Below are 11,925 nucleotides of genomic sequence, written 5' to 3'. Positions count from 1 at the left end.
GGGGCTATGTTTACCATGCTATCTCTATGTCATGTCCAGTGTTGGTCTTTGGAGACGGGAGCCTAGAGTCAGATGCAAGATCTAGGTTAGAGATATAAATTTGGGGTCATCAACATATACACCGTCCCAGGAACCTAATCTCTAGGCTTCTTTCAGTTTACTCTCTTTTCCAGCCTTGGTGCCCACCCTCCCCAAACCAGAACACACAGGAACTTCTCCATTTCCTGCAAACCACTCGCAGAATATGAAGAACCTGGAACACCATCCCCAAGTTCTCTCCACCTAATGGTGCTGCCATTTCTTCCGCGTTGGCGAGGCTCTTCCTCCAAGGTGGCCTCCCCCCAGAGACGCTGGCAGACAGGAGTCTTTGCTTTCAGCCCCCCACCTCCACCTACCTGGAGGTTTTCTGCTGATACAGGTTCACGTGGTTAGGATTCTGGGTCCTTTTCCACATTTATATCCTTCCATGTTCATGTCCGTAAACTGCAATAATGTCCCCCCACCCCCCCACCCCTCGCAAGCATAAGTGTTTCTTGGATAAAGACAGGTGTTTTTTTTAAACCATACCATTCACCCATTTTAGGTGTATGATTCAATGAGGGTTAGTCAGTGTACAAAGTTGTACAACCATCCCCACCATCTAATTTTAGAATGCTTTTATCACCCCCTAAAAATCTCTCGTGCTTCGATGCAGCCACTCCAGTTCGCTCCCCTGCAGGTCCTGGCACACACTAATCTATTTTTGGCACTTTTTTTTTGTTTGGTCTTTTCTGACATTTCATATAAATGGAATCATACAATATGTGGTCTTTGTGTCTGACTTTTTACTAAGCATAATGATTTTTAACTTCATCCAAATTGTAGCATATATCAGCATTTCATTCTTTTTTAATTGCTGAATTTCTCTCTATTGAATGGATAAACCACATTTTGTTGTACCCCTTCATTTGTTGATGTCTACTTGGGTTGATTTTGGCTGTTATGAATAATCTATATATATAAAACCCTAATAGGCAAATAGACTGAATGGCGGAAGAACTGAATAACCAGTCGCTATGACGTGCCCTGGCCACCAGGGGGCGCCTGCGGAACATGGCAGGTGTCAACAGCAGGCAGCAGAGCACAGAACATGGCGGGCGTTGGCCGTGGCGGGATGGTGGAGCAGGTGAGTGGGGGCACCAGACCAACGCAAGGCACTGGTCGCTGTAATTGGGGCAAGCCTCTTGTGGTTACTGAAAATTCTTTGCTCCCCCATGCCATGGTCCCACCCAGCGCTCGCACCTGCTTCTGACACGAACTCCACTTGCACCTGCTGCCAGTGCCTGGTGCGGGTCCCAATCTCTGGGCGCCATCAGCGGTGGCTGCCGGGCCTGATCACCCTTTAGGGCTTGCCACCTACACCTGCTCCTGAGGGGCCAGCAGCCGTCTCTCGCACCCACTGCTGCTGACAGCACCGCTTGCACCCACAGCCGGCGCTGGAGCCGCCACTCGCACCTGCTGCTGGCACCTGGCGCTGTCAGCAGGTGCAAGTGGGGCTGGTGCCATCAGCATGTGGGAGCGACGGCGGAGGGAGTAGGGCTGCCGGCAGACAAGCGACCTGGGGCTACAGCAGAAGGGGCCAGGTGGGGGCCCAGAGGATGTGCTGAGACTCCCCCCTGTGCCCACCACAGCCTTGCGACCCACAGTTCCTTTCAAGGTGCATGTATTTGTGCAGTGGGCCCCTAGAAATAACACGTTTTTTAAAATATATTTTATTAATTTTTACAGAGAGGAAGGGAGAGAGATGGAGAGTTAGAAACATCGATGAGAGAGAAAAATCGATCAGCTGCCTCCTGCACATCTCCTACTGGGGATGTGCCCGCAACCCAGGTACATGCCCTTGACCGGAATCGAACCTGGGACCTTTCGGTCTGCAGGCTGACGCTCTATCCACTGAGCCAAACCGGTTTTGGCAGAAATAGCATTCTTATTCACCAACCTCACTCAGATGTGGAAAGACTTACTTAATTTTTAAAATTGTGGGTTAAGATGGTATAATTTGGGGTGACATTTCCTCTATTTTCCAATTTTTTGGAAATTTATTTATACTATGTGTATAGCTTTAATTTGTTTGATTTAAAATTTATTATGAAATAGTTCAGCCAACACAAAAGCTTTCACATTGGCATAAGAAGCATAATGGCAATCATGTTCCAACCACAGTTCATGAAATATCCTTCTGGCCTGGCTGGCGTGGCTCAATGGTTGAGTGTTGACCCATGAACCAGGAGGTCATGGTTCGATTCCCGGTAAGGGCACACGCCCAGGTTGCGGGCTTGATCCCCAGTTGAGGGCATGCAGGAGGCAGCTGATCAATGATTCTCTCTCATCATTGATGTTTCTCTCTCTCTCCCTCTCCCTTCCTCTCTGTCAATAAAAAATCTATAATAATAAAAGGGTAATATGCTAATTAGACCGGATGTCCTTCCTGATGAAGCCAGGTGCCTGTCAGCGGCCGGAGGAGGGAAGCCTGGGTCCTGGGTGCCGGAGGGAAGGCAGTGCCGGCAGCCAGGGGAAGGAAGGCCTACTCTTGCACAAATTTTTGTGCATCGGGCCTTTAGCATACATATATATAGGAAAAGAAATATCCTTCTGTCCAGGAGATAACCTCTGTCATGAATTTTTTTGTTCTTGTTAATGCTCACCCAAGGATATTTTCCCATTGATTTTTATAGAGAATGGAAGGGAGAGGAAGAGACAGAGAGAAACATCAATGTGAGAGAGACACATCATATGGATTGGTTGCTTCCTGCCCCAACCAGGGCTGGGGATCAAGCCTGCAACCGCAGTATATGCCCTTGACTGGAATCAAACCTGAGACCCTTTAGTCCATGAGCTGATGCTCTATCCACTGAGCCAAACTGGCTAGGGCACTGTCATGAATTAAAAAAAAAATTTATCATCATTGTTGAAAGTATTACAGATGTCCCCTTGTCCCTCCTATTGACCCTCCCATCCCACTCCTGCCCCCTCCTCAGGCATTCACCACCCTATTGTCTGTCCTCTATTATGAATTTGCATTTCACTTCCATTTATATATATGCATTCTGACACAGTATACAGTATTTTTGCAGAATTTTAGACTGAATAATACACTATATGAAAAATAATGGTACCATGTATTATTCTTCCCAGTACTTTAGCACTAGCTTATTTTCATATTTTTTGTAAGAGAACATTTATTTGGTAAATTAAAGAGGTAGAAGACGTAATTCCTAGAAGAAATGGGCTTAGAAGATAATTTGTAGAGGTAAAGGAAGGGCCCTTGGAGCTTGGGAGTGAGGGAGCTAATGGTAAGTGCCTGGGGGGGAGGGTGAGGGAGGAGGAGGAGAAGGAGGAGGAAGGGAAAGGCTGGGGCTTGCTCCCAGCAGGGAGAGAGCCAACTCATGTTCACTTGCACAATAACCATATAAAGTAGAAACAATTACATCTGTACTTTGCAGATAAGGAAACTGAGGCTGACAGAAGTGAAGCGTCTTGCCAAGGCGACACAGTTAGCGAACAGTGGAGGCGGGCTTGGCTTCAGCAGTCCGCCTCTAGAGCCCCTCGTGGCTCTGCCACACTGTTTCAAACGCAGCTGTTCTGTGTCCTTTTGCAACCTGCTTTTCTCCTCCACATTATTTGTGAGATTCCCCATAATGATATGTGTAGCCTTAGTTTATTCCTTTTTATTGCTGTATGGTATTCTGTTCAATCAATGGGCCACAATTCATTTATCCATTCTGCTCTTGATAGAGACTATAACGAACAGTGCTGCCAGCACATTCTTGTACAATCTCCCTGTGCACATGTGCAAAAGTTACTTGTAGGGTATACACCTACAGGAGGGATTTCTGGGTCACGTGATATGTATATCTTCAAATTAACTCTGTATTTCTAACTATTCTTCAAAAATGGTTATTATATAATTGTACTTTTAAGAAATCAGTTTGTAAAAAATTCTACTGTCCATGGTTACAATATATAAAATAATCAAATACTACAAGAAAGGACAAGAAAGTGAGAAGAAATAGAAGCTAAAACAATAGTCAAGTCACCTGAATCGGCCATTTATAATTTCTCACCTCTAAGGGCCTGCAACAGAGATGAATCTTTCCTTTCCTTCTCCTTTCCTGCTACGCTGTATTCAGCTCTCAGACTTTCCCTGAAAAGCATGTATGTGATATATTAGTATAAATATTAGCATCTCTGACTTCTTCCTGGAGGGGTGAGTTATGTTACAGTGCAGTTCCTTCACAATCCAGTATTTTATTGGCCTCTGTCTTCCTTGAGTAGTGGGATAGGTTTCTTCTCTACCAACCTAAAATTTGCTATTTTATTTTCACTCACAACTATGAAGTGTTCAAGAGTTGAAACTCTCTGTTTCATGGACAGACACAGATACAATGTGGAGATAGAGATGTTAAGTAAGTTTTCTCAGTGAAGGACTCTGGTAATATTGTAAGAAAATAAATTTAGTGTTATAAATTTTTGACCAATTGTGTGATAAATTAGGTGCATCTAACTTTAAACAAATTTAACACTGTGTGTACAAATTAGGATTAAACAAAATATAAGCGAACTTTGGAATATTCTTTTTTGGACCCTTTGAAAAGCTCTCTCCCTCATGCATTCAATGTGGAGTCAAAGGCAGTTTGCTTCTAAATTATGCAGCTCAGAGGAACATCAGGGATGGTGCCTTTTAAGTCTAGAGAAGGGGTGAGGTTGGCAGGGGCAGAGGGCAGGAGGAGAGAGAGATACTTCAAAATATAAGCTCGTGAAAGGTTGTAAATATGGTGTACCTTATAGAGCAGGAATTGCAGCTTCAAATGTTCATAGGAGCCAGACAAATAATTTGAGTGAGGAGGACTGGGCAGGGATCCTAGAGAACTAGAGTGATGCCCCATAAAAGGGGCAGCTGCTACCAAGCTTCAGTTGATTCTTACCATGGGGAATGGGATCTCCATATTGTTAGGTCTTTTGATTTTCTCAGAAGACCTGGAAATCCAGGTGTTTTGGTGAAATTTTTCCACTAATGCTGGCAATTAACACAATAAAGACAACAGCAACATTCTACAACTCAAACTATAACAGCCGTGGGCAAACTACGGCCCGCGGGCCAGATCTGGCCCTTTTGAAATGAATAAAACTATTGAAAACAAAGACCATACCCTTTTATGTAATGATGTTTACTTTGAATTTATATTAGTTCACACAAACACTCCATCCATGCTTTTGTTCCGGCCCTCCGGTCCAGTTAAGAACCCATTGTGGCCCTCGAGTCAAAAAGTTTGCCCACCCCTGCTCTATAACTTAAGCAAAACTAAGTTGGAGGATTAGATGAGACTTGTGGAAGGCCATTTTAGCCCCTCGACTTTATGGAGAGTATTGTCTAGACCGGCTTGATTCCCAGACCTTTTGCAGAATTGATGCTGTAGAATTGGGAGAAAAAAAAAAGAGTTAAAAAAAACCCACACCTGGAACGTGAACTAAAACACATGAGCAGGATGTGGCTCTGAGACTCTAGAGAAGTTCTAAGAGTGAGAAACCGTTTCAGGGTAGAGGAGAAAAGAGCATGAATAAATGGGAACGAATACAGATCATAAATGGGATCCCTTTTAATATTCTTTAGAGAAATTAAAGATTGGAACTTTTTTTTTTTCCGATGCAGGATTGGGCTTTTAAATTGTGACTTCTGGAGACCAGAGAATAAGATTCTTGGTTGTAGACACTGGTAATTTATCATTGGTTACAACTCTGGGTAATTTAAGAAAACAAACTGATTGGAAGGGGATTGGGTACATCAAAGAATTGTTAGGAAAACCTGAGAAGCAGGCTCAGAGTGAGCAGGAACGGAGGGAACGCACATGCTGGCACGCAGCCAGATCACAGCACCGGAACTGTCTACTTATCTCGTCCCTGCTGGACACGCACTGTCACGCCCCTGACTCTGCTCTCACTGCTGTCACCCCACTGGACTCTGGATGCTGCCACCGGCAGCAGAACCGATGCTGTAATGTACTGTTCTTGCTTCTTCATAGCAAGACTCAGAATTCCAAATGGCTGACCGTGGTCACATGCCTGTTCTTGAGCTGCGAGGAACCTGGGAGAACAAGCACCGATTCTTTTTAGCTTCCTTAGTGGGAGGCAGAACCTTCCTCCTGCCAACACTCAGGCAATGGTGGCTTCCCAGACAGGAAATTAATTTGTACCAACAAGTCTTGGGCAGCCACACATCTACTGCAGAGCTGCACTAGACGTAGTACATTCTATGAAAGGATGATTGGGAGGTGGCCAGTATATTAGTCAGCATAGGATTTGTTATGGGGCAGTAACAAATGCCTACAAAGTCTCAGTGGCTTACAGCAACAGAGGTTTATTTCTCACTCAGGCCCATTACAGATGGTCTTTACCTTAGGACCCAGGCTGATGAGGCAGCCTCTAATGTGGGACATAGCAAGGGAGAGAGGTGAGGGGAGAGGGGAGAGCATAGCAGAACACACTCTGAATATTAAAGTTTATGCTTGAAAGTGACATGTAGAACTTGGGAGCATATATTGCTGGCCAAAACTAATCATGTGGCCAAACTGATATCTGTGGGGCGGGGAAATATGATATTAGCCCCAAGGAGGGGCAATTAATATACATATATATTTTATTGATTTCAGAGAGGAAGGGAGAGGGAGAGAGAGAGAGAAGCATCAATCATGAGAGAGAACATTGATCGGCTGCCTCCTGCACGCCCCACACCAGGGATCGAGCCTGGAACCAGGGCATGTGCCCTGACCGGAATCGAACTGTGACCTCCTGGTTCATAGATCAACACTCAACCACTGAGCATGCCGGCTGGGCAAATAGTATTTTTGAAAAAGTATAAAGTGTATCCAGTCATTATTAGGGAAGGGGGAAAGTTATACGAGATAGTGGAAATGAGCAAATTAGAGGCAAGAAATAGAATGGTGTTTGGGCAGTAACCATAAATACTTTACTATTAATGAAGTATAAGGGTCTCACACATGGCAGATGAAGGCGTAAATTAGAGCAAGCTTTTTGGAAAACAATTTGGCAATATGCTCCAAGAGCTTAACTGTATTCACAGACATTGGCCAGATATTCTTCATTTGGTAATCCAACATAAGAAAATAATTATCAATGAGAACAAAGATCTATGTACACAAATGCTTATCCCAGCAATATTTATAATTGCAAAAAACAGGAAACAACCTCTTTGTAAAAATTAGGACATTGTTAGGAGACATTAATGTTTTCATTAATGATGTTTTTGAAGAATTTAAATGAAGTAGAAGAATGATATGATTATGGTAAGAAAAAACAGGATATAAAAGCAAATGCATATCTATTATAATATCATCCTATATAATAAAAGGGTAATATGCAAATTGACCCTAAAGCAGAATGACTGGGAATCACTGGACACTATGACACATACTGACCACCAGGGGGTAGATGCTTGATGCAGGAACTGCCCCCTGGTGGTCTGTGAGCTCCAACAGGGAGAGCTCTGCTCAGCCACAAGCCAGGCTGGTGGCTGCCAGCACAGCAGTGGTAACAGGAGACTCTCCCGCCTCCTCAGCAGCGCTAAGGATGTCTGATTGCAGCTTAGGCCTGCTCCCTGCTGGCAAGTGGACTTCCCCCAAGGGTGCCCAGACTGCGAGAGGGCACAGGCCGGGTGAGGGGACCCCCACCTGAAGTGCACAAATTTTTGTGCACTGGGCCTCTAGTCCAATATAATAAAAGGCTAATATGCAAATTAACTGAATGACAGAATGACCGGTTGCTATGACATGCACTGACCACCAGGGGGCAGACACTCAATGCAGGAATTGCCCCCTGGTGGTCAGTGCACTCCCACAGGAGGAGTGCCGTGCAGCCAGAAGCCCTGAGCCAGGCTCACAGCTGGCGAGCGCAGCAGTGGTGGCGGGAGCCTCTCCTGCCTCCGTAGTAGTGCTAAGTATGTCTGACTTCGGACATCCTCGCAGGGGTCTTGGACTGTGAGAGGGTGAAGGCCAGGCTGAGGGACCCCCCCCCCCCCGAGTGTATGAATTTCATGCACCAGGCCTCTAGTTTGTTTTATAAGAGCATAGAAAAAATGGAAAGAAATTGTATCAGATTTGGTATAAAAAAACTTTTTTGTGTTTTTTGCATTTTACTTTTCATTTTCCCCAAATTTCTAGAATGTAATATATATTTTTTAGCAATCAGCAGAAAAGGCACTTTTCCCCAACCCTACCCCACCTCTACCTCTTGGATCAACTCTGAGGTGATAAGGCAAGGTTGCTGACAATGCAAAATAATTAAAAGACAGATATAGTTTACTGGACTTCTGGAACAAATTACTGGAAAAGTGAGTGCAGGATCACACTGAGCTGCACTCACCTACCCAGAGAAGCTCAGAAATTAGCAGCTGATACATGCTGAATGTAATATCTGCCAGAATAGCAGGGGAAAGCTGAACTTTTGGCTTTGCCCTTTGCAGTTTAGGACTAGAAGATAGAAGATACCGACCAAGCCATCAGAGGGGCTGAACTGACAGAGCTGGCCCTCCCCTTCTGCCACTTCCTCCGTCCTTCAACCAGAACAGCTCTGCCATTTGTGTATCCCTCCACCTTGTGGGTCAGGACCAGGGCTTAACTCTTCACACCCAATTTGGGGCCTTCTGAATAATAATTAGGAAGAGAGCAAGCATGGCCTGGGGAACATATGGCTCTTTTACCATAGTTAATGAGGCCCTTAATAACCAACTGGCCACCAGCCAAAAAATATTAGAGGGAGAGGAAGAAAAAATATACTACATCCTGCAATTATATCAATGATTTGCTGGGCAATCGGTACAGTTCTCCCAGCTATTCAACCACATAGAAAGAACATAGAGAAGGAGACAGATTCAAGAAATATTTAGGAGGCAGGATAGTCAGAGCTTGATGGTTGACCATATGTGCATAGGAGGGGGAGGGGACTAAAATGGTGTACCTGGCAGGTATGGGAGGACCAGGGCTGAGGAGGTAACCTATGGATTTGGTTTGTTGGTGTCAGCCAATGTGGTGGATGAGATGCCTCACTTTATCTGGATATTGGTTACTTACAGGGAAAATAGGTCTATTGATGATAATGGGAGACATGTTTTTGGTAGAGAAGGGAGTACACATATAAAAAGGGGGGCGACTCAGAATAAACTTTGTGGTACTGGATTACAAATACAGGTATGTTGTGAACTCATGGTGGTATTAATATCTAGATGTTGGAATAGATACATGTATAGATGTAGATGTATTTCCTGGCTCTTTTTGGCAAGAGGCCTGCAGGCAATGAAACCCTGTAGCAAAGAGCAAACTTAGCACCCAGAGCTGGGTTTCTTTCAGTAAGGTATTGCCAAGAAAAGTACAAGATGAGTCTGAAACATCTTCTTGCTCCAGGAAAAAGAAGTTCTCAAAGAATATTGAGGACCTGTTAAAGTGTACAGGATTCAACCTGAAGGGGCTCCCATTAGCCAAATATGGGACAATTTGAGCATCAAAACAAATATTAATGATGTATTATAAACCATTGAATAAAATAGAAATTCATGAGTCTATCCTGAGATACAGAACTCAACAAATAAATGGAAATCTGCACTTCATGGTAGAACACCAGCTAGTTAATGAAAAGGGAATAATGGAATTTGAAGATTGCCATTTGGTAACAACCATAATGATAATTGATTCAAGCAAAATAGGGGGTGAAAGTTTGATGTGAGAAAGGATAATGGCATAATTTCAAAGTATCTCCCCACAAAATACTTATAAATTATGTTAATTAATAACTAAAAATACTTACTAATTAGTTCTGTAGTAGAGTAATAAAATGATTAATTTGCCGAAACCGGTTTGGCTCAGTGGATGGAGCGTCGACCTGCGGACTGGGGGGTCCCGGGTTCGATTCCGGTCAAGGGCATGTACCTGGGTTGCGGGCACATCCCCAGTGGGAGATGTGCAGGAGGCAGCTGATCGATGTTTCTCTCTCATCGATGTTTCTGACTCTCTATCTCTCTCCCTTCCTCTCTGTGAAAAATCAATAAAATATATTTTAAAAAAATAAAAAATAAATTAAAAAAAATAAAATGATTAATTTTACCAATAAGAAGACACATGGACATTGGGTGCCCCTCCTGATATGCCACTCTGTGGACGCAGCGTCCCATTGGGGATATGGCTGCCCCCAGGTTGTAACTTGAATCTAATCATGAGGAAACACCAAACAAAAGCAAAGTACCTGGCATTCAAAAATACTAAGATTATAAAAGACAAGGACAGTCTGAGAAACTGTCCTGGTTTTGATAAGTATACTGTCGTTTTATAGAATGGTACACTTGTTTATAAGGCCAATGGGCATCATGTTTGTAACTTACTCTTAAATGAGTTAGGAATTATGCATAATTTACATCTCCTATATTTATATTTCATTCAGGTTTCCTAGTTACTGGGTCCTGGTGAAGGGCATACAGAATTTCTTTGTATAATTTCCTATAATTTCGATCTAGGAAAAATAGAGACTGCAGCTACTGGATATTGAGAAACATTCTTCAGAAAAAAATACACTTGGCATAGTATTAGAGATGGATATTACTAAGGAACTGAATAAAACAAGGGGCATGGGGAGACAGCAAGCTTCAGAGATGTGTTCCCATTGCCAACCTGGTGCAACAGCCAGAACGCAGATATGGTTGCCTGGACCAGGGTTACAACTTCTTGATGAAATGCTTCTAGGGCTAGTGCCCAGCTCCCTTCTCCGGCGATGCAGGAGTAGCAAGAGAAATGTGGCAACGCAACAGAAGACTCAAAAGCCAATAAGCACCATCTAGTGGCAAGAAGGTGGTTTTCCCCATTGTTTAAAGATTGTCAAATTCAAAGGGCTTGGGCCATTGTGCACACCTACCTGCAGGTGTGGGAGTTTCCAAAGTTTCACATCGTCACCATGTTTGCCTAGCTCGCTAAGGGCAGACTTAATAAGTTTTACCATTTCAATAAGTATGGAATGGCATTTTCTATAAAGGTATGGTTAGATTTAGAAACTTGGGTAAAAAAATGGGTTTATTTATTAGGCAAAGATACTTCATACACAATACTGTGTATTTATTGTATCACATCAAGACGGACACAATGCTGGTTGTCAATCACTGGGTTCAAAAGTGGTTGACATGAGCCATCACAGCATATTAATAAGGTCTCCCATCAACCTTTCAGTTAATAGTTTTAGTAACTATTGATCATATGGCCCTAAAAATCCCCATGCTCCACTTATTCACCCCCCGCCCATCTTCTCCCCTACGGACATCTGTAACACTGTTGACAGTGTTGTAGATGTCCCCCATTTCACCACCTCCCTTTTATACCCCTTTGCCCAGCCCCTAACCCACCCCAAGCCTTCACCACACTATTGTCTGTGTCCATGGGCTATGCTTATAAGTTCTTTGGTTAATCTCTTACTGTACCCCCTCTCTCCCCATAACCCCTCTGAGATATGTCAGTCTGTTCCATGTTTCTATGCTTCTGGATTTATTTTGTTGGTCAATTAATTTTGTTGAGCAGATTCCACAAATGAGGTCATGTGATATTTGTCTTTCTCTGACTGGCTTAGTATTCTTAGCATAATACTCTCCAGTCTATCCATGCTGTCTCAAAGGGTAAGAGATCCTTTTTTACAGCTGCGTAGTATTCCACTGTGCAAATGTAAACTGCTGATCTTTTCACTGTCTCCATAGTTTTTCCTTTTCCATAATGTCATATACCACATAGTTGGAATATAGTAGGTAGTCTTTTCATATTTGCTTCTTTCACTCAGCAATATGCATTTCAGTTTCTGCCACATCTTTTTGTGGCTTGATAGCTCATTTCTTTTAAAAAATATATA

The sequence above is a fragment of the Myotis davidii genome, unplaced genomic scaffold (genome assembly GCF_000327345.1).
Source record: "Myotis davidii unplaced genomic scaffold, ASM32734v1 scaffold455, whole genome shotgun sequence".
In the NCBI taxonomy this organism is placed as follows: Eukaryota; Metazoa; Chordata; class Mammalia; order Chiroptera; family Vespertilionidae; genus Myotis; species Myotis davidii.
Note: the sequence above shows the minus strand (reverse complement) of the source record.